This window comes from Nesoenas mayeri (genome assembly GCF_963082525.1).
Source record: "Nesoenas mayeri genome assembly, chromosome: 2".
Lineage (NCBI taxonomy): Eukaryota > Metazoa > Chordata > Aves > Columbiformes > Columbidae > Nesoenas > Nesoenas mayeri.
Window position 1 is genome coordinate 124,594,023 of NC_137543.1, and position 18,789 is coordinate 124,612,811.

Sequence of the window (18,789 nt, forward strand, 5' to 3'; positions counted from 1 at the left end):
AGAATCACAAATTCATTTCAAGTTTATCTGATATAAAAAAGTGAACTAAATATATGGGATTTAAATGGCAAGATTTTGTGAATGAAAGTACAGCTATAAACAATGCTTATGTTGCTTTTTAAAATAAGATTTCAAAGTTGTCAGAGGAATAGAAAAATAATTAAATTATCTATTCTGAAAAATTGTTTGAGATCATTTAGCAAACATTTGGTATACTTTCACATTTTCATTGCAGAGTAAGAAGCTCTAAGCCTGTGTGTTTCTGAGAACTAGTTCTTAGAGACACAAAGCTTTAGCAGTTGAATCAAGTATGCACTGGTCTGTGAGTGCACGTGAAAATGCATATGTGGTGTTTCTGCTTATGAGACAATGGTCAGCTGCAAAGAAATTTCACAAAGCATTGAAGTCTAAAAGTTAATTAACTTCTAGGAAAATGTTGATATGAGTCCCTGGACTGAGAGGAAATGCTTCATTTTGCTAGACATCAGCGTCAGTCCTAAGTGACCCTCCCACAGGAAAACACCTCAATGAGATATTTTTTATATCTCATATGCTCCAAAGCCCATCCTCCTCAAAGCACAGATGCATCAGAAGACAGGTTTTGCTTATTTCTGAAGCTCTCAGAATGATATATTTCTGTCTCTTGAGAGACAGAACTTAAATTTTACAAATCCAGGACATGTGCCATTCCTAGATGGAAAATCAGGCAATGCATTGCACTCCTTGTTTGTTTATTCTTTGAAGGATATGCTCACCATTTTCCTTAAAAAGTTCTAAAAAATAATAGATCATCTTCTTTAGACTTTAATATGAGCATAATCTGTAGTGGAAGAGGTCCATCTCCAAACTAAAGCCTGATCTCCCATCGTTGCCAGTGGAAAGTTTCCCAAAGAAGCATCCTTTGGAAAGAAACATGATTACAGTTTAGACTAGAAACTTATGACTTGGAAGATCAGTGGCAATGTCAGAACTCTACTAAAAATGGATGGAAAATGAAAAACTACTCTTCAGACATCTTTTTCTCATGATCCATCTGTAGTAATCCACGTTCAGTTCCCTGATTTTTCCTGTTAGCTTGTTCTGTGCCAGTAGCCCCCAGCTCAATAATTAGGGCTTCACCTTTCACCTTCCCCTGTTAGGGATTTGTTGTATGAGAAAGGAGAAGGGGGCGATAGAGGCTGTTGCCCATGGATTAGGGCTCTTAAGGTAGTACTACAGCAGCAATTTGAGCTAGGGTGCCAAGGTAATGCTCCTTGCTTCCTGAAAACCAGCCTGTGGAACCTCATAGCAACTTCCAGAACAGCACAAAGTCTGCACTCTCTATTTGTAGAGGTGAAGCTTGCGTTTGTACGTATTAGTAGCTGGCAATTATGGCTGCCTTGTTTCAATGGGAGCTGCTTTTTTCCTCCCCCAGGTCTTGCTGTCAGGCTCTGCTGCAGACCGCTGAGTTAGCTCATACAGTGCGTAGCTTCATGGTTGCTTGGAAAAGCAGTCTTGTCCTATTGCGGCCAGACGACTGATAGAAGCAGACAATGTAGAAAACCTGCTTGCTGATAAGTATTTCTGGGACGGGTTATGCCAGGAAATGTGCAGAAAACCTGTCAAAGAGCTGCAAGAAGACATTTTAAAAATCTTTTCCTTAGGCTCCTGTCCCAGATAGTTGGGTTGTTGTTGTTGTTGTTGTTTATCTAGAAGAGAGATATGTGCCTCAGAAATGATGTGCCAGTTTTCTAGATGTTTTGATAGTGAAGAGTGGAGGAGGAATCTGCAATACATGTTAGTTTTTCTAAATATTAGCAGCCTTAAATTTACAAAATAAAGCCAGATTTTTTTTATGTCTGTACGTAATGGTTTTAGTTTTCTGACTTAATTGAGCAGAGGAGCATATCAAGACTATCTTTTCTCTTTGAATAAAATCCTTGGAAGTTCACTAGTGACAACATGCTGTCAGAATGCTCTCTTTCCAGAAGAGGATAGTCAGGGAACAAAACAATGGCCTCAGTTTCATGTGGATCAAAATGGAATATTGCTTATATAGAAGAACTTGGCTGTAAAAATATAGTCTCTGCTGATTTCTAATGTTATTTCCGTGAGAAGGACCTTTATCAGGTGGAGAACTGTACTACTGCACAAAATTTTTAATTTGTCAGACAAACAGAGGGTATTATTGCTTCTGGGGATATTCTTTGCATGGCTGCTCATTTACAGGTGTCTAGAAGCAGGAGGTTTGGCTTGCTCTTTTCCTTTCCATACCACTGCAATTAAGCTAACTTAGAGTAGCTATACTCTTCTTTATGGTCTATATCTCTATTGCTGTTTAGCTGAATATTTTGCAAATTAGGGAAGATGCAAAAATAATGTTTGGTTTCAGAAATTCTTTATTGTAATGACATTTTCATCACTGTCCAGGACATTTAATTAAAAAGCCTGCAGGGGAAGACAAGGGATTAGGAAATAAGCAAACACAAGAAAATCCTGGCAATTCAGATGTTGTTATTTGGTGCTTGCAAAACAGGAATGAATCAACATCAGTATGAAATATTCAGTTATTTGAATTGGCCAGATTTATTTGCTGTGCATTTAAAAACTTAATCTACAGTCTGGGCTCTGAAATAACAGTAAAGCTCTGATTCTCTGAGGCAGAAGAAATGTTCACAGCTCAGGAGATATGGGGAAATCAAGCTTTTTGTCTTTTTCCAGTTTTGAGTCAGTTTGGGGTGGATCCAGTTGTTCAGGAATGCTCTGTCCGCCTGTTCTTACTTATGATATATGCTCTATGTCACAGGCAGGGAACAGAGCTCATATTCTGACTTTGTATAAATGAGCATTCCTGCAACCCTCAGGTAACCTTCCCATAGTTGCCTGTGATTGCAGGCTGTTATTTTCCTTTGCAATGCAGAGCAGCTGGGGAGTAGTGTCTCAGCTCCTTAGCAGTTGTCTCCAGAATGATTGCTGTTATTTTCTTTGGACTTGATGCATTGTTAAGGAGCATCTTACTAAATCTAGCCTTAATCCCTTTGCAGACTTCTCTAAAAGCTTTTGGCCTCTGCTTGCAATAGCTTGGGTTCCTGCAAGTTTCAACCCAGGCATCAACAGAAGTTTTATTTTATCTTTCTTTTACGTTTATGTTACATTTTACCGGCACTTCTGACCCTGTTTTTGGTATCACTTGCATTGAGCCCATGTGTATTGAAATTGTGGGACTGAAATAGTGAAATTGAAATGTGAAATTGCCTATTGCAATTTTTGGAATTGCTTTTCTTGGGCCCATGTGAACGTCAAAAAGTTCAGCAAGGCCAAGTGTGAAGTTCTGCACCTGGGTCAGGGCAATCCTCAATATCATTATAGGCTGCTGATGAATGGATTGAGAGCAGCCCTGTGGAGAACAACTTGGGGATACTGGTGGATGAAAAGTTGGACATGAGCCAGCAATGTGTGCTTGCAGCCCCAAAAGCCAATTGTCTCCTGACCATTATAAAAAGCAGTATGGCCAGCAGACCAGGGGAGGTGATTCTGACCCTCTGCTCTCATGAGACCCAACCTGGAGTACTGTGTCTCGCTCTGGAGCCCCCAGGAAAAGAAAGGCATGGACCTGTTGGAGCAGGTCTGGAGGAGGGTAATGAAAACGATCAGAGGGCTAGAACACCTCTCCTGTTAAGAAAGGCTGAGAAAGTTGAGGTTGTGCAGCCTGGAGAAGAGAAGGCTCTTGGGAAGACCTGCTTGTGGCCTTTCAATATTTAAAGGCAGCTTATGAGAGAAATGGAGATAGTTTGTTGTTTGTTTTTGCCGAGGCCTGTAGTAACAGAACAAGGGGTCATGTTTCTAAACTGAAGGAGGGTAGGTTGATAATTTTTTTTTTTTCTTTTTGCTGCGGGGGTGGTGAGACACTGGAATAGGTTGTCCAGAGAAGTTGTGGATGCCCCATCATTGAAAATGTTTGAAGTGAGGTTGAATGAGGCTTTGAGCAACCTCTTCTGGTGAAAGATGTCCCTGCCCATGGCAGGAGGGTTGGACTTGATGATATTTAAAGGTCCCTTCCAACCCAACCTGTTCTTTGATTCCTCACAACTTATTTGAACAGTTTTAAGGTATGTTCCAATTAGGGAATTAGCAGTCTCCTGTGCTTATGGTGAGCAGGTGTCACCTCTTGCCACATAGAATACAGCCATCTTGAGAGCTTAGAGGAGCTGGTTTGTGGCTACAAATGGGTAAGTACCATTAAAAAAAATCCATTAAAAAGTTTTATTTTTCTTTAAATTAAATTTGTATCAAGGGTGCTTCAACCTTCTGTGATTGCTTTCAGTAGAAATTCAGGTTTCTGGGATACATGCTCACCTGGGGAAGTAAATGTTAAGATTATCTTAAAATAGCCTAAGTTTGTGTCATTTCACCTTGCTGAAGATTGTCAAACTATTCTTGAGTTCATCTTTATAACTGTAACATGGATATAAATTAACTGACCATACTTGTTTCCTGGTTGCTGTCCAATTTTTTTGAGTGCAATGTGCGCCTTTGGTAAATCTGTTGTGATTCATCCAAAAGACTTATTTCCAGTATATGTTTAATAGCATTACCTATGTTTGGTGTTCTCCAGCTACCATCTCTGTTGACATTCAGCTCTATAGCCTCATTCAAGCTCCTTATGGATGTCTCAGTGCTGGTGATCATTTGGCAATTGCCACCTGCAGATTGTATTTACTTTGTCAGTGGGGGTAGGATGTTGTTCTTCATGCAGGCTGAGCATATAGCATGTGCACTTCCACCATCTGTTTGATAGCTCACATTTTCTTCAAGATTTTTCTGGCAGTATATTACTCTGGAGTCACTCTACGCCTTGTGGCTGAAGAACAGATGTTTGTGCTGCTCCTTTTTGCCATGTGAGAATAGGTAGACTTGTAAGTAGTCTCCACCAATTCTCATATCCATAGTTCACGAGAAAGGTATGAGGCAGAAGCACCCTGTTTGTATAAGATTGTGACTACAGTATTGGCTAAATGTCCATACAGTAGGTTATGGACTATAAACTTGACAGTGTTTTCATGAGCGCTGTTATTGGCTGGAAATGATCTCTGGACAAACAGCTCCACATACCTAAAAATGAGACAAAGAAAGCTTTGTTTTGTATGTGCTTTTGTTTTTGTTTTTTTTTAATTTGCTTAAGTGCTTTCTTTTTCTTGTTAATCAATAGAATCTAAATATTTCACATGCTTGTTTATTTAACTGATAATTAGTAATAGTGAAAGAACAGACTTTCTGAGATGTCTCATCCTGCCTGACACATTTGCTAGAGGGCACTGCACAGTGGGCTGATGGATAACTTGCTGTTGGAAAGTTGTAGTATCCAAGGCAAAGGCAAGAGCACAGCCTTTACTGGGGACTGAGGGTCCCTCAGGCTTTTGCTTTGCATGTAAAACATTCTCATAAAGGAAATTAAATGAAGTGCTCTTCAGATTTGTCAAGTCTTGATGAGTGAAATTACTTAAAACTAAATTTTATAAAGCATTTTATAAACCATTTTAAATAATGTTTTAATCAGTTGATGTTTACACCCTTTGTTTTAATAGCACTCAGATGAAAAAGATCAATGATTATTCTGCAAGGGCTATAAAACTTTAATGGGTTGCATAATAAGTATAACTCATAAAATCTACAGTTTAAATATGGATGGTTATTAACCTGTTTTTAAAAAGCTGCAATTAAAGTGAAAAGGAATTACTTAAATAAATTATTTGATTACTGTAGTCTGAGGAGGGAAGAGTGATAAAATTCTAAAATCAGTATTATTTCTGTTGATGAGACAGACATTTGGAAAGACTTAAAATAAGGCATGAACCTTTCCTAGCCTCAGGCCTGTTTGTGTTGCTAACCTAGTGGAATAACTATTTACTGATTTTATTTATTTTTAGTTCTTTTTGTACAACCTGCAGTTTGTTCTTCTTAGGAATTTCAAAGATGTCTGTTCAAAAAAGCATGAGTTTGCATGACAGGTAATTTCACATGCAGTAAATACATTCCTAAGCACAATTACCTTGTTAATTGCTTATTCATAGCATGCAGTAACAGCGCTGCTATTATTCAAGAACTTGTCCTAAAACACACTCATTTCTGTCCTTTATAATAATGAAAAGATTTGGGGCTCTTTCTTTCCCACTCTTTTTAGTCACAGTATTTTGGGATGGTAAATGGCACATGCTGAAGAACTAATTTATCTGGAGACATTTTATGAATCACTCTCTGATGTAATGTCCATATCCTTCTAATTTACTTTATCCTAACATTTTTTTTTATAAGGGAAGAAAATCCACAGAGATTACATGTTGGTCTTGTACAGTAGAATTGGATATAGAACTCCAGATTCTCATGCAAGCACTGTTTTTCCTGGCATCTTTCCTTTGGCTCTACTGAATGTTTAAAGTAATACTGTGTAAATATCCATACAGATCAAATTAGTAATCAAAATAATTCATAAAAAATAGTGCAAGAGCTTGTATCTATCAGCAAATCACTGTTTCTCTTTTAAATACATTGGTTTGTAAAAAACAGATTAGTATCAACTTCTTACTATTTAAAACAATACATATTGATGTTTTTTTCTGTCTAACATTGTATTTCATCCAGAATTAAATGTTTTGTGATGTCATGAGTAAAAAGGTTTAGATGGCATATTACACTTCCATATTATTTTTTATCAGAAAGAATAAAAACAATTAAATTATGTAGTTTCCTTACATAACAAAAGCAATCATGTTTAGAATGAAATGTAAAAGCCATCTTAACAACTCATAACAGAAGGCTAAATAGTCTATAACTAAATGAAAATTGCAGATGAAAAATCTAGGGGAAAAAAAAAATCTAGGAAAGAGGCATTCTTAATTACAGTTTGTGGTAGTGTAAAGTCTGCTGAAAAGCTGACCAGCAGAAGTTTCTTTCAGTAGTTTACTACTGTGAAATTGCTAGGATGTTTGAACAGCAGAGAGAGCAATCCTGATGAACAGAAAATATGACAAGAGTTGCTGCACTTGACCAAAACAACCCTGTGAAGAAAATTTCAGGGGACTAGTATTACTTTAAGTTATTCCTGGGACATTTGTCAAATAGCCAGAAAAAGGGTGAATCTGCAGCCTTTACTTCCTTTATTCCTGTGCTTTTTTCATGAGGATTCTCTATAGTCAAACACATCCATGCTTTCTTAAAAATCTGGGGAACTGTGTCCACCTTACAAAGATGTCAGTTTGGGATCCTAAAATTGGTATAGGCTGAATCTCAGGGTGTTGCTTTTCTTGAACTAGTCAGCCCTGCACTGTCAGAAAAGTCAGTTATCTGATCTGATGTACCTGTGCATCTTTAGTTTCAACAGGTAGGGCAGCTGTGGTACCTGAGGGTGGTGCAATGAGATCATAACAAGGTAAGAAAAGCCAGGACCAGGCCAAAGCATTATAAGTTCATATAGCCTTTCTCTGACACCTTAAAGAAGAACAGAAGAGTAGAGAACATGTATAGCAACAGTTGCCAGACAATACCTCCAGGGAGGTATATTTTAGGAAGTTATTGAGTCAAATGTGTTGTCTTGGCATGTGATAGCCCTCCATGAGATAACATGCTAAACTGGATGGAATGAGTAGGAGAGTTTAACTACTAATGAGGTAATTTGAGTTTCCTTGTTCCCTTCTCCAGACAGTGCTTAATATATCCAGCCAGGGAGATATGTAGGAAAATTCCCTTCAGCAATATAATAAGTAGGAAGAGGTGATAGTACAGGAACTATGACTTGCTATAAACTGAAGAGGTCTCAGGATGATTTTAAAGGTGCAATGTTTGTGGGAGCTGGAAGTGGACGAAATGTCAATCACCTTACTCATATTTGTGTCTGAAATGCACTGATTTGCTAATGGATCCAACCCATTACATTATTGGTTCTGCCTGGACTCAGATGACAAAGATAAATCACAGGGGTGATGCCAGAGTTAATTATAGCAGTGCCCTCTCAAACAGCACTATCAGCTCTGGGAAGCAGCAAAAAACTATTGTTGGTGTTAGGAAGTAAGATGAGAGAGTAGTGTCTGCAAAAGGAGCCGCGGTATAGAGACTACCAGTGAAAGGATTGGAAAATACTGGATATATGGTGTTGGGCTTGGAAGAGACGTGAGAAGAAGAGCAAAAGGTTTTCAAGAAGAGAGATTTAGAAATATCTTAGAACAGGTATTTGAAAAATGCATTTGCTTCACACCCGCACACAAAAATGTCATGGTGGAAACATTGCAAAGTAAGTTGAAGTATCTAGTTTCCGCTTAAAGAGTCCTTACGTCTTTGTTCCTGGCAGGAATGGTTCCTTTCCTTTTTAGTAACATGCTTTTCCCAGGAAATTAATGTCTTCTGAAACTTTTTGAAGCAAGTTTGTTCTCTGTAAATCTTACTTATTTTCATTTTATGGGAACTATATCTGTTTGAAACTAAATTATGTTTTTCATTCTGAATTTGAAAGAAAAGAGAGAAGTTAACTTGGTAGTTAGAGAAAATATGTCTCAAGACAAACTAAAAGAAGCACAAAATTTAAAAGTCTGTGCTTATGAATTCAGAGAAAATACTTCTTTAAGAACAAACCCTCAGATACTATAAAATGTCATAGCTCCACAGCTGTTCACTCTCCATTCCTCAGTAAAGATTCCTTGGTGAAGGAGAATTTTTCTTAAATTTCTGTGCACAAAGAGGATAGCATGTATTTTTGCTCCTAAGCGCCTTTCTTTTCCATTAATCAAAGCAATAGATAAAAGTAGTCTACTTCAGCAAATAGTGGGTATGCATGTCTTTTATAGTATCATAAAAAATATCTCCTATCTCTTCAAACAGGCTCCATTTCTAGAATGCGAAGAAATGTCTGTTTCATATGCCACCGAACTGCAGAAAAACTATGGATCTGAAGATTAGTTATTATTTCCTTTTATTTGCTAGGACTCCAGTATTCAGTTGATTGTGAAGAGTATTTCATTTAGAATTATTTCCTTTAGCTGTTTCTTCACAAAGCATGGCAACTTTTTCAAAGGTCCTTCAATTTCTTTTTTAGACGTTGCTCTGATATAGGAAGAGATTTGGCATATAAATTGATGCTGACCCTGAGGGTAAACAGTTCTCTCTGCAAGACGCTAAATTTAGTGTCTCCTGAGCAGCTCAGGTGGAAATACAAACAAGCAAAATTCTGTGGTTGATGGCATTTGTACTCATACAAGGAAAGTATTAACTTTGAATGTAAACAAGTAAAAGAAGGGAGTGTTAATTTTGGTAAAATTAAAACTTTCTTGTCTTCTAGTTTAATAAAAAGGCAGAATCTAACCAACTCAGACCTCAAAAGTAGAGAACACACAAGCTATAAACTGTGTTACAATTCTCATCCTTACTCAGTTCTATGATTTGATTAATATCTCTGCTTCATGCTAGTTGGACTAACAGTAAAATGCTGTAGTATTTCATCTTTGTGTCTTTAACCAGCATTTCTGTGGACCAGAATGTACCAGGAGAAAGGTTGTAAAGAACATATTCAAGTTCAGTAATTAAACATCTTAAGCATTTGTTAAGCTTCTCAGTCAGACGCAAGATTAATCGGTAAAGCAAAAAGCCACTTAATACTGCAATAATATATTATCTAGTGTATAACTTCTCTTAAATAAGAGGAGGATTAACAATCATCTGCTTTGGTCTTTAGCTATCATTAACAACATCTAAGTTGTCAACCTACACAGGGATTTAAGATGATTATAAAATCAGCAGGGTTTTTAGACGTCTACAGCTGGTGATAAGCATGCATTATTCCAGGCTTCTGAGCTATGCTAAGAAATTATTGTCTTGCTAGGCTTTTGTCATGTAATAGTATAGAAAAATGGTTGATTTCAGTTAGTTGTTCTTGGCTGTTCATAGGACAGAATGAAAGAGAAACCTCAAGTCATAAAATAAAATTTGTTGAGGAAGCACGTTTTCAGTGGTAGAGATGATTTTTAAAGGGATTGGCAATTTTATTGGATAAAAGTTGTCAATCTTACAGATAGCACCATTCAAGTAGTTTTTGAATCTAAAGAAGTTCTGTACGGCAACAGGAACTTGTGGAGACTCATTGAAAGCTTGGGAATTACTTTGCATGCTGTTTGTAGCCACTCCAAAACTCTAAATGATAAGATAGCCATGCCGCCTTTTGTTTTCTCTCCTGATGTTGTTGGAAGGTTTTCTTCCTCAAGCCAGTAATACTGAAGCATGTAGAACAAAAGAAAGTTCAAGTTAGTCAAATGAGTCTGAACTTCAAAGGTTCAAATTGAAATTATAGTCTTTTAAAACACATTCTTAGGCCTTATTTTATTTCATCTCATTTATTCATCATTCATTTTACAAGAAAGATGTCAGTTCTGAGTAACTTTGATTTAGCTTTATCATCCATCTGTTTTGTTACAATGTAATCATGACAAGCCCCTCTTTCACTTCTGCTCATTCAAATGGTTGCTAGTTGGAGCTTCCTTTTAAATCTCCATTAAGAATTTTATAAAATAAATACTACTAAATTGTCAATAGATTACTTCAATCCAAATGGTTAAATGACAACATGAAACAGTGTGCTTAGACCCTGGTTGTGATCCGGTAAACTCTTAAATTGTAATTCTAAACAGATTACTGACCAGGTTTCTGGCTATTGGTCATTTGTTTAATTTTCAGCAGAGTGCCTCATTTGGAGCAAATCCAGTGTGCTTCTGCACCCTTTGGCATGGACAACCTAAGCAGTTTGGCAGAAATCAGTGACTTCAGCAAAATGGGTCCTGACTAGCTCTGCAGATTGCACATCCCCATTAGCTAATGACAATTCTCAGGGTCTAGTCAAGCTTTTTCTGACTTTGAAAAAGTAATTTCTCCCTTTTAGTGCTCTGATTTACTTCCCATTTTTGTAACAGGGAATGATAGTGCATTCATGCCCTCAGGGCTCTGTTTTCATGCTCTGGTTGCTGTTTTGAAAACAAGACTAATATTCACAGAAGGCTTGGAAAATGTGATGTGCCTGAAGAGTCCTACAAGTGATAAAAGTTTACAGATATCTACCCTATGGAAGTTTTTATGCTTCTATCATATATGCTTTCGAGTTACAACCCACTGATCTACTCCCCTCGCCCCCTTCTCCCCTCAAACTCTACAGAATCTTTATCAGGGTTGGCTCATCAGGGTTTGTGAGCAACAACTGCTTGATACCATCACCTAATTTCTGTTTTCATGAGAATATCTATCACAGCTATTCCTAAGGCAAAATTATGCCTTAGAGCCTCAAGGCATTTTTTTCCATTACTCCTTCCAGATTTAAAAAAAAAAAAAAAAAAAAAAAAAAGATAAGATAAAAGATTAGTACTAAGTCCTACTGTTATTGTTTAATCCGTACTGGGACTATCTCATTGGTCTGTCTCTAGATAAGCACAAACACAAACATTTTTAGATTGTTGAAAATTGTCTAAAATTATTTACTGCAGCAATCTACAGATCTTTCTAGTGATGTTGAATAGTTCTCCCCCTTTCCTATACCCTTCATGTCTATTTGAGCATCTTCCTCAGAAGACTATGGCTCCAACTTCTGAGCTTCTCTTAACTTAGTATTGATATCTGATTTTTATTGCCATTACTATCTGCTGGGTCTTTGTTAGGTAGACGGTTAAAAGAACTATTGTGACTATATTCAGATTTGGCATTCTAATCAGTCTTAAAGAACTGATTTAAACAAAGAATGCAAATGAGTGTATTTGATCTATGAAGGCAAATGACTTAACGCAAATGTGTGTTATACCTCAAATTCATATTCATGCAATGATCTAAAGGGGAAGGTGGTAGACCTCCTTAAAATTAGTGGTAAAAAGACCAAGCAAGTAGACTGCCGTAGACTTTTCTGGCCTTTACTTGGAAAAAAAGGAGATATATTAATACTTCTGGTACAGAATGAGGAAAATAAATGTTGAAACAAATTGCAATAGTTTCTATACTTTAAGTTAGAAATTTACAGACATTAAATAAACTTACTTGCTATAATGATAATGCCAGTTAAAAGTTCTGTGCTGAAAATTAGTGTATTTAAATATCTTAGTAAGATCTAAAATATTAAAGAAAAAAAAAAAAAGTCTGGCTTTTTGTTTTGTCACCTCCAAATACTTGAAAATTCAATCATGTGTCAAAGTATGCCCCTAAACCTCTAGTGCAGAAGGATATAACCAAATCATATAATGACCTTTCTTGCAGAAATTTAAGTGGATGAGATGTATCTTACCTAAATTGATGTCTAAAAGCAAAGTGTCCAATCTAAACCAGCCATTCAGCTCTTTCCAGAGTCAATGCAGAATGATGGGTAGCCACAGAAAGCAACTTATGCTGTCTGAGATGCGTACTTGGGATGGCATTAATCATCTGCAGGAGGTACTTATCTCCATTAAATCTTGTACTGACTACACTGTCTTAAAATGCTATACCTGAACTAGCCAGCTGACACAGGAAATTCCAGTTATATCTTAGGAACACTTTTTTCACAGTGAGTGCCGTCAAACACCATACTGTTTTTCGCAGGGAAACTGTGGACTCTCCATCCCAGGAGAACTTCACTGGACAAAGCCCTGAGTGTGAGGACCTGGACAGGGCTGCCAGTTGGTGCTGCATTGAGAACTAGGGAGCTGGACCAAATGACATCCAGAAACGCTTTCTCAACTAAATCATTTGGTGAATTCTAAAGTCTTACAGAGAAGCAGAGAGACTGGCTATTGTGTTTAGAGGAGATAAGAAACCATGAAAGGGAGGTGGTGAATAAACAAAGCAGGAAGAATTCTGAAATGCTACTGGATATTGCAGCTCAAGCAATGCAAGGATGATACGGATAAGTAATATATTGTGTTAGATCAAGTGCACAGCTTTATTTTATTTTTTTTTTCCACCCCCCTTCAGCTCTTGCTGGAATACAAGAATGAAACAGAAAGAGTAAAGAATAAGATTAGAAGTAGACAAGGTGTATGAAAGATGCTATATGAGATAGATCTCTAAGATAAGATATATAAGATAGATAAGATAGATCTCTGGTTAAGACGTGATTTTCCTAACTTTTTGATCATTGCATTGTTGCTCTTTTACTCCAGAGAGCTAAAACAAGATTCCCAGTGCTCATAGTCTTGGTTTATCTCTGGCTAATTGTTTATGAATGAATGTAGGAGAACAGGGAGCAGGGGTAAGTAAAGGTATCCAATATAGGAGTTGAGCTGTGACAGACTATACTGCCTCCTGTCACAAGTATAACTCTCAAAGTTATGAATTTTAGGACCAAGATCTAGAAACACTGATGATATTCTGTCCAGATTTGGATATATGTGTTACTTAGTGTCCAAGACAATTCAAAAGCTTTTAGTGTCTCTGTATCGTGATAGAACAAGAGAGGCAATGAAGTACAAAGGATGGAAATTGGTGGTTTTTATTGAACGGTGACATCATTCCCTACTGGATATTTAGAAATTGTCTTTTTATCAAGAGGAGGACACTTCTTAGTAATTGAAATTACATTTCAGTGTTAAATTAAGGAATAGTAGTTTCCAAGTGTTTGATGCCTTGAAAGTGAAATAAGTTAATACTGCTTACCCACAGTATTTCAGACTTCACACAGTTGCTTGAGCAGAACATATGCTGATTGAGTGCTTCAATTAGACAGTGAGATGTTTGGTTTGGAAGATTCATACTGTGAGGGAGAAGCTCACAATTAAAGCTTAGAGTTTGGTCTACATGCTGTTTGCCAAAACATCTGCTGCAAAAAGATGTCTTCTTTTGACATTGCATGAAATTAAGTTCCTTTGATTAACTTTTTCCTGTAGTTTAATAACATTACTATTGAGGTTTAGGAGGTTTGGCTTGTATGTATGTGTATGGGCATGCATTCTTGTTATTTTCCTTCAGTAATAAAATCAGGATGTGGTGTCCTAGTTTCAGTTGGGATAGAGTTAATTTTCTTCTCAGTAGCTGGTATAGTGCTGTGTTTTGATGTTTTAGTTGTTGATAAGTAGTAGTCAAGGACTTTTCAGCTTCTCATGCTATGCCAGGTGCCCAAGAAGCTGGAAGGGGACACAATTAGGACAGCTGACCCCAGCTGATGTCATGCTCAGTATAAAAGCTGGGGGAAGAATAGGGAAGGAGGGAATGTTCAGAGTGATGACATTTGTCTTCCCAAGCAACCATTACATGTGGTGGGCCCTGGCTGTCCTGGAGATGGCTGAACACCTGCCCATGGGAAGGTGTGTACAGCTTCTGCTTTACTTGTTAAACCATCTTTATCTCAACCCACAAATTTTCTTACTTTTACCCTTTCAGTTCTCTCCCCCATCCCACTCGGGGGAAGTGACCAAGCGGCTGCATGATGCTTAGTTGCTATCTGACATTAAACCACGAGAGGCATTTTGACCACTAATAGACTGTTGCAGTCTGACAATGGTGCATACTTGTTTTAAAAGGCTGCTGTGTTTGTAATGTGCTAAGACTATCATGCCTCTTAATACTCAGCACTAGGTTGCTTAAAGACTCAGGCACAGAAGTGGGAATTAGAAGCCGCTGCAGTGGACATTGCACAGACCCTCCTTTTTCAGATATCCATACAGACAGAAAATTTCCATTTATCATGGTATGAGTTTGGTGTGTCCATATAAATTCAAGCAACAAACTGTGTTCAGTCCTTTGATAGATTCACAGTTGAGAAATTTATTCTTCGTTTTATTCCTAAGTACAATGACAGCTAGAAATAACCACACACTCCAGAACAATAACATTCGTGTAATAACATGTTCTGTGAAGAGCTGGGGCTAAACATCTCCATGTTTTACAAAACCAACTTGTTGCAAACAAAAGTTAGATCCTAGTTTCTGAACATTTCAGTCTTTGAGTTTATACTTCAGCATCCTGTGTACCTCATTTTCTCTTTGATGGGTTAATTGATGTGCAAAGACACTGATATTTACCTCAGGTCCTACAAGAGAAAAGTGGATATGCAAGAGACTGACCTGAATTTTTCTAAAGTGTGTAGGATCTGCTTACTGCAGGTTTGTCTCTGCAGGGCGATGGGGTAGCCATGTAGCATGCTAGTTCTTGAGGCAAGTATCACATTATCTTCTTTTTAGTATGAGATGGCTGGATACATCTATGTGTTTAGAGAACATGAGTTGGAACATAAACATATCAGACCCCAAAAGTTTGGCTTCCTGTCCTTAATTCAGACCTATTGTCCAGAAACTCATACAGAATGAATTCTGATCTATGATTTACATAGCTTGATTTATTTTATATCTATTTTACTTTTATTTTTAAAAATTCACTCAACTCCTACATAGAAATAAATGCAGGCATTGCTGGGTGACAGAACAACATGGGAATTATGTTATCACTGAGGTTTCCCCATCCTAATCAGGTCACCTAAGTGAGAAATGATACAGTAATATGTATGTCTTAAATTTTTCATTAGGAGTAAATTAGACAAGGTGATTGTGATGAAACCTTCTTTGGAAAAGGAGTGCATTGCAAGGAACTATACAGAGAACAGCAGACAGAAGAATGAAGGAACGGGTAGTTCTGGCCCTAAGGCAATTGCTCCACTTCCTCCAAGAACATTAAAAATAAAACTTTAGAGTGCCTGTACATTTGTTACTGTACCTATGATGTACTGTACCCCTGAGCTACTGGTTTCCCATGTTCTCGCACGGTGTTTTATAAGCTATAGCATTATGCCTTCCTGCTAATGAATCTCACAGCAGCATGTTCATTTCCCTTCTTACTAACTTTATGAAAATGTCATCATATGCCATTGTTCTGATCTTCATCTTCAAGATGAGTTCCTCCTCTTCAAGGTTTTCTTCGAGACTCTTCCTCAACAGTGCCAATGATGTGACAGTGCCACTGTCCCACTCTCCTCTATGTAATTAAAACTTTGTATCTAATAGGGACAAGTTCAAGATATGTAAATCCCCTTGAATTCTGGCTGATTTTGGTATCCTAGTTGACAAACAGGAGAAAGAGAGATGAAACCTAAAAATGAAGTTCAAGTTATTACAGGTGGGGAGTCATAAGGAATTGGGAGAACTCCACATCTCTCAGAATTGTTTTGTGTGTTTGTACTGACATACCCTGGCCCTCTCCAATCATATTTTTCCTGTGTATTTATGACCCAAAGTGCTACCTGCTGCTGAAGAAGAGAAACTCTTGCTTCAATTTTTGTAGGAATGACTGGTATCCCATGGTAGCAAAGCTGTGCTTCTGTCATTCAGTAGTGTAAACACTGGATGGCAAAAAAGATCAATTGTCAGTGAGAAAAGTGACTGTCTAAAACAGATTTTAGACGTGGTGGACAGTATGTCATTGCCATCTCTTTCTAAGTAACACTTCACTGATGTAGTAACTTTGGTAAATTAAGTTTTCTGTTGACACTTGAACATGGTTATAAACTGTTTCTTGTTTATGAAAAAATTCTTAAAAAAAAAAAAAAAAAAGAGAGAAAGAAGAAAAGGTAGCACCAGAAATCAATCACAAATGTTTTGGAGCACGTATTTTTATATATGGCTGTGGAGAAGCTATGTTATTTTGTATGAATATTATACTTGGATAAGATTAGCTACTTGGTATTATTCTGGCTCAATAATGAAATCAAACAAGGCTTCAAGGGAGGAATAGGTATTGAAGAAAACAGTGAAGAATACACACCTGATCTATAGAAAGAATCTTGAGGCTCCTTGCAGAAAAAAATTATGAGCTTAGCACCAGAAAATATTGATGTTTGTGTTGCCATCTCAGTTAATAAGCTTATGCTTTGCAGGCCAAAGTCAGAGAGCAAAAGAATATTTAAACCATTAAAAATTCTTGCCTAGAGAGAAAAACTGGGTGAATGGAGAGCAAATACTTAGACACATTAACTAGGAAAGTGTAGGAGGAAAAGCGTAGGAGGAAGGCTCTTGCCTCCTGGCTCAGGGTTAGATGTTACTTCCAAACAGGTAACTGAGTTCTCCAATAAGCACTGCGACAATTCTAAAAGCCAAATCTGCAGACCTTGGGTAATCTTAACCTTTCTTTTTACTTGTGTGCACCTTTTGACAAAAGGTGTCCCTCTGTGAGGAACTGTTTGAGGCCCTTGTCAGCTTCTGTCATGGGCACCTACAAGCACTTTAGGGAGATGGTCAACTCCCATAAGAGTAGTGTAACAGCAGCAGCAGCAATGAGAATCAGTTTGTTTGGTTTGATCATTGGCATTTACCCAGAGAAATGTACAAAACAATGCACTTGTCACCTCAGAGGTGTATTTATGGAGGTGAGTAATTGTTACTGTCCCTGGGCAGTGAGTGAGAATGGTGGGTGCTGTAGTGGGTCTGAGGTGGAGTGAACTGCAGGAAAGAGGTTGAATCGTGTCTCCTGTGAAAATTGCTTGCTAAGATACTGGGGTGACAGGTGCCACTGCATTGGCTGTTAACAAATACATTGTGGAAATACTTTTTTAGACTGCTTCTCAAAGATGCAAACTTGCAGAAGAAACTTCATAACATAAACAGCTTCCCTGCTTCTGTAATGGGAACAACTGAGTCAAAGATGGATGAGTGGATAAGTAGTAGGTCTGAGATTAAACTTCTATCACCTGAGGAATTGCTACCTTTACAGAACATGGTTTGGTCTTGTTTACCATAGGGAGACCTTTCATGCATCTGTTCCGGTGCACAACTTTGAGTTACCAGCCTCACTTAATGAAGCTGGTTATTCATCAAATTCATTATTGAATTATGAAATCAGAATTAGTGAAATCTTGTAGCTCCGGAAATTACATCTCTTTTTTTGTACCATCATACAGTGAACTTTGTTAATTTATTTTGACAAATGCAGGTTACCTGTAAAATGGCAGCCTATCGTAGCAAATGATGCAAACTGGTAATGCCTTACCTAAGATTAATAAGTTTATAAATTAGATGTTTATGAAACCTTTGAAAGTGCCATTGGTTGAAAAGTGGCTTACAAACCAGATAGAAGGAATAGTGGATATTTTTAAGCAGAACAATGTGGCAACAGATAACTTAAGAATGACAAAGGCTGCTTTTAGCACATCGACTACCTAAAAACTTACTTTTCACACTGAACGTATTACAGAGTCAACATCACCTCATCCATGGAGTTCTCTGTAAGAGATAGCATTCTGATAAAGCACCAGAGGATAGGATGTTATGTTGCTGTAAATCCAGTATGGACTGCAGGCTCTAATTCTTCAAAGCATTTAAGCATGAATTTGCACATCAAAGGTACGCACAATGACCTGCTACTCAGCAGCTTCTGGTGGATTAGCACATTGCATTATACATGACTAAAAGGCAGAACTCCACTGTGCAGAATTGTCAGTCCAGCTCTCTTGCTAACGTGATGTTCATTATTAAAAACAAATAACCAAAGAGGTTGAACCATATTATCATGTAATTGTCTTTCTTATCTTCCTTTTGCATTACAAAAATATTTGTCTTCAACATGGTGTTTCAAGATACCTTTACATGATGTTTCCATTTGCTTTTGATTTTAGGTCGATAAATGCCATCTTCTTTGTATAAAGTCCAGAGCAAAAGCATATTGTTCAAGATGTTTATAAATTCCTAAACAGAGAGGCTACAGTGGGGAAGTCTGCCAAAACCTTCATTATGGAAGCACTACCAGGCCCTGCAATAACATGTCTGATGCACTAACACAGAGAGCACCAGAGAAAAGCTCTGAACTATATTGTGTTTCTTTTGGGTTGGGTTTTGGTTCTTT

At 37.5% G+C, this 18,789-nt stretch overlaps 1 protein-coding gene across 1 annotated transcript in view; it reads left to right on the forward strand.

Moving 5' to 3' along the window:
* ZNF385D (zinc finger protein 385D) overlaps window positions 1–18,789 on the forward strand; it is a gene marked incomplete at both ends in the record, with an annotated part of 422,577 nt that overhangs the window by 293,179 nt on the left and 110,609 nt on the right. The gene's annotated exons all lie outside the window — the stretch shown is intronic.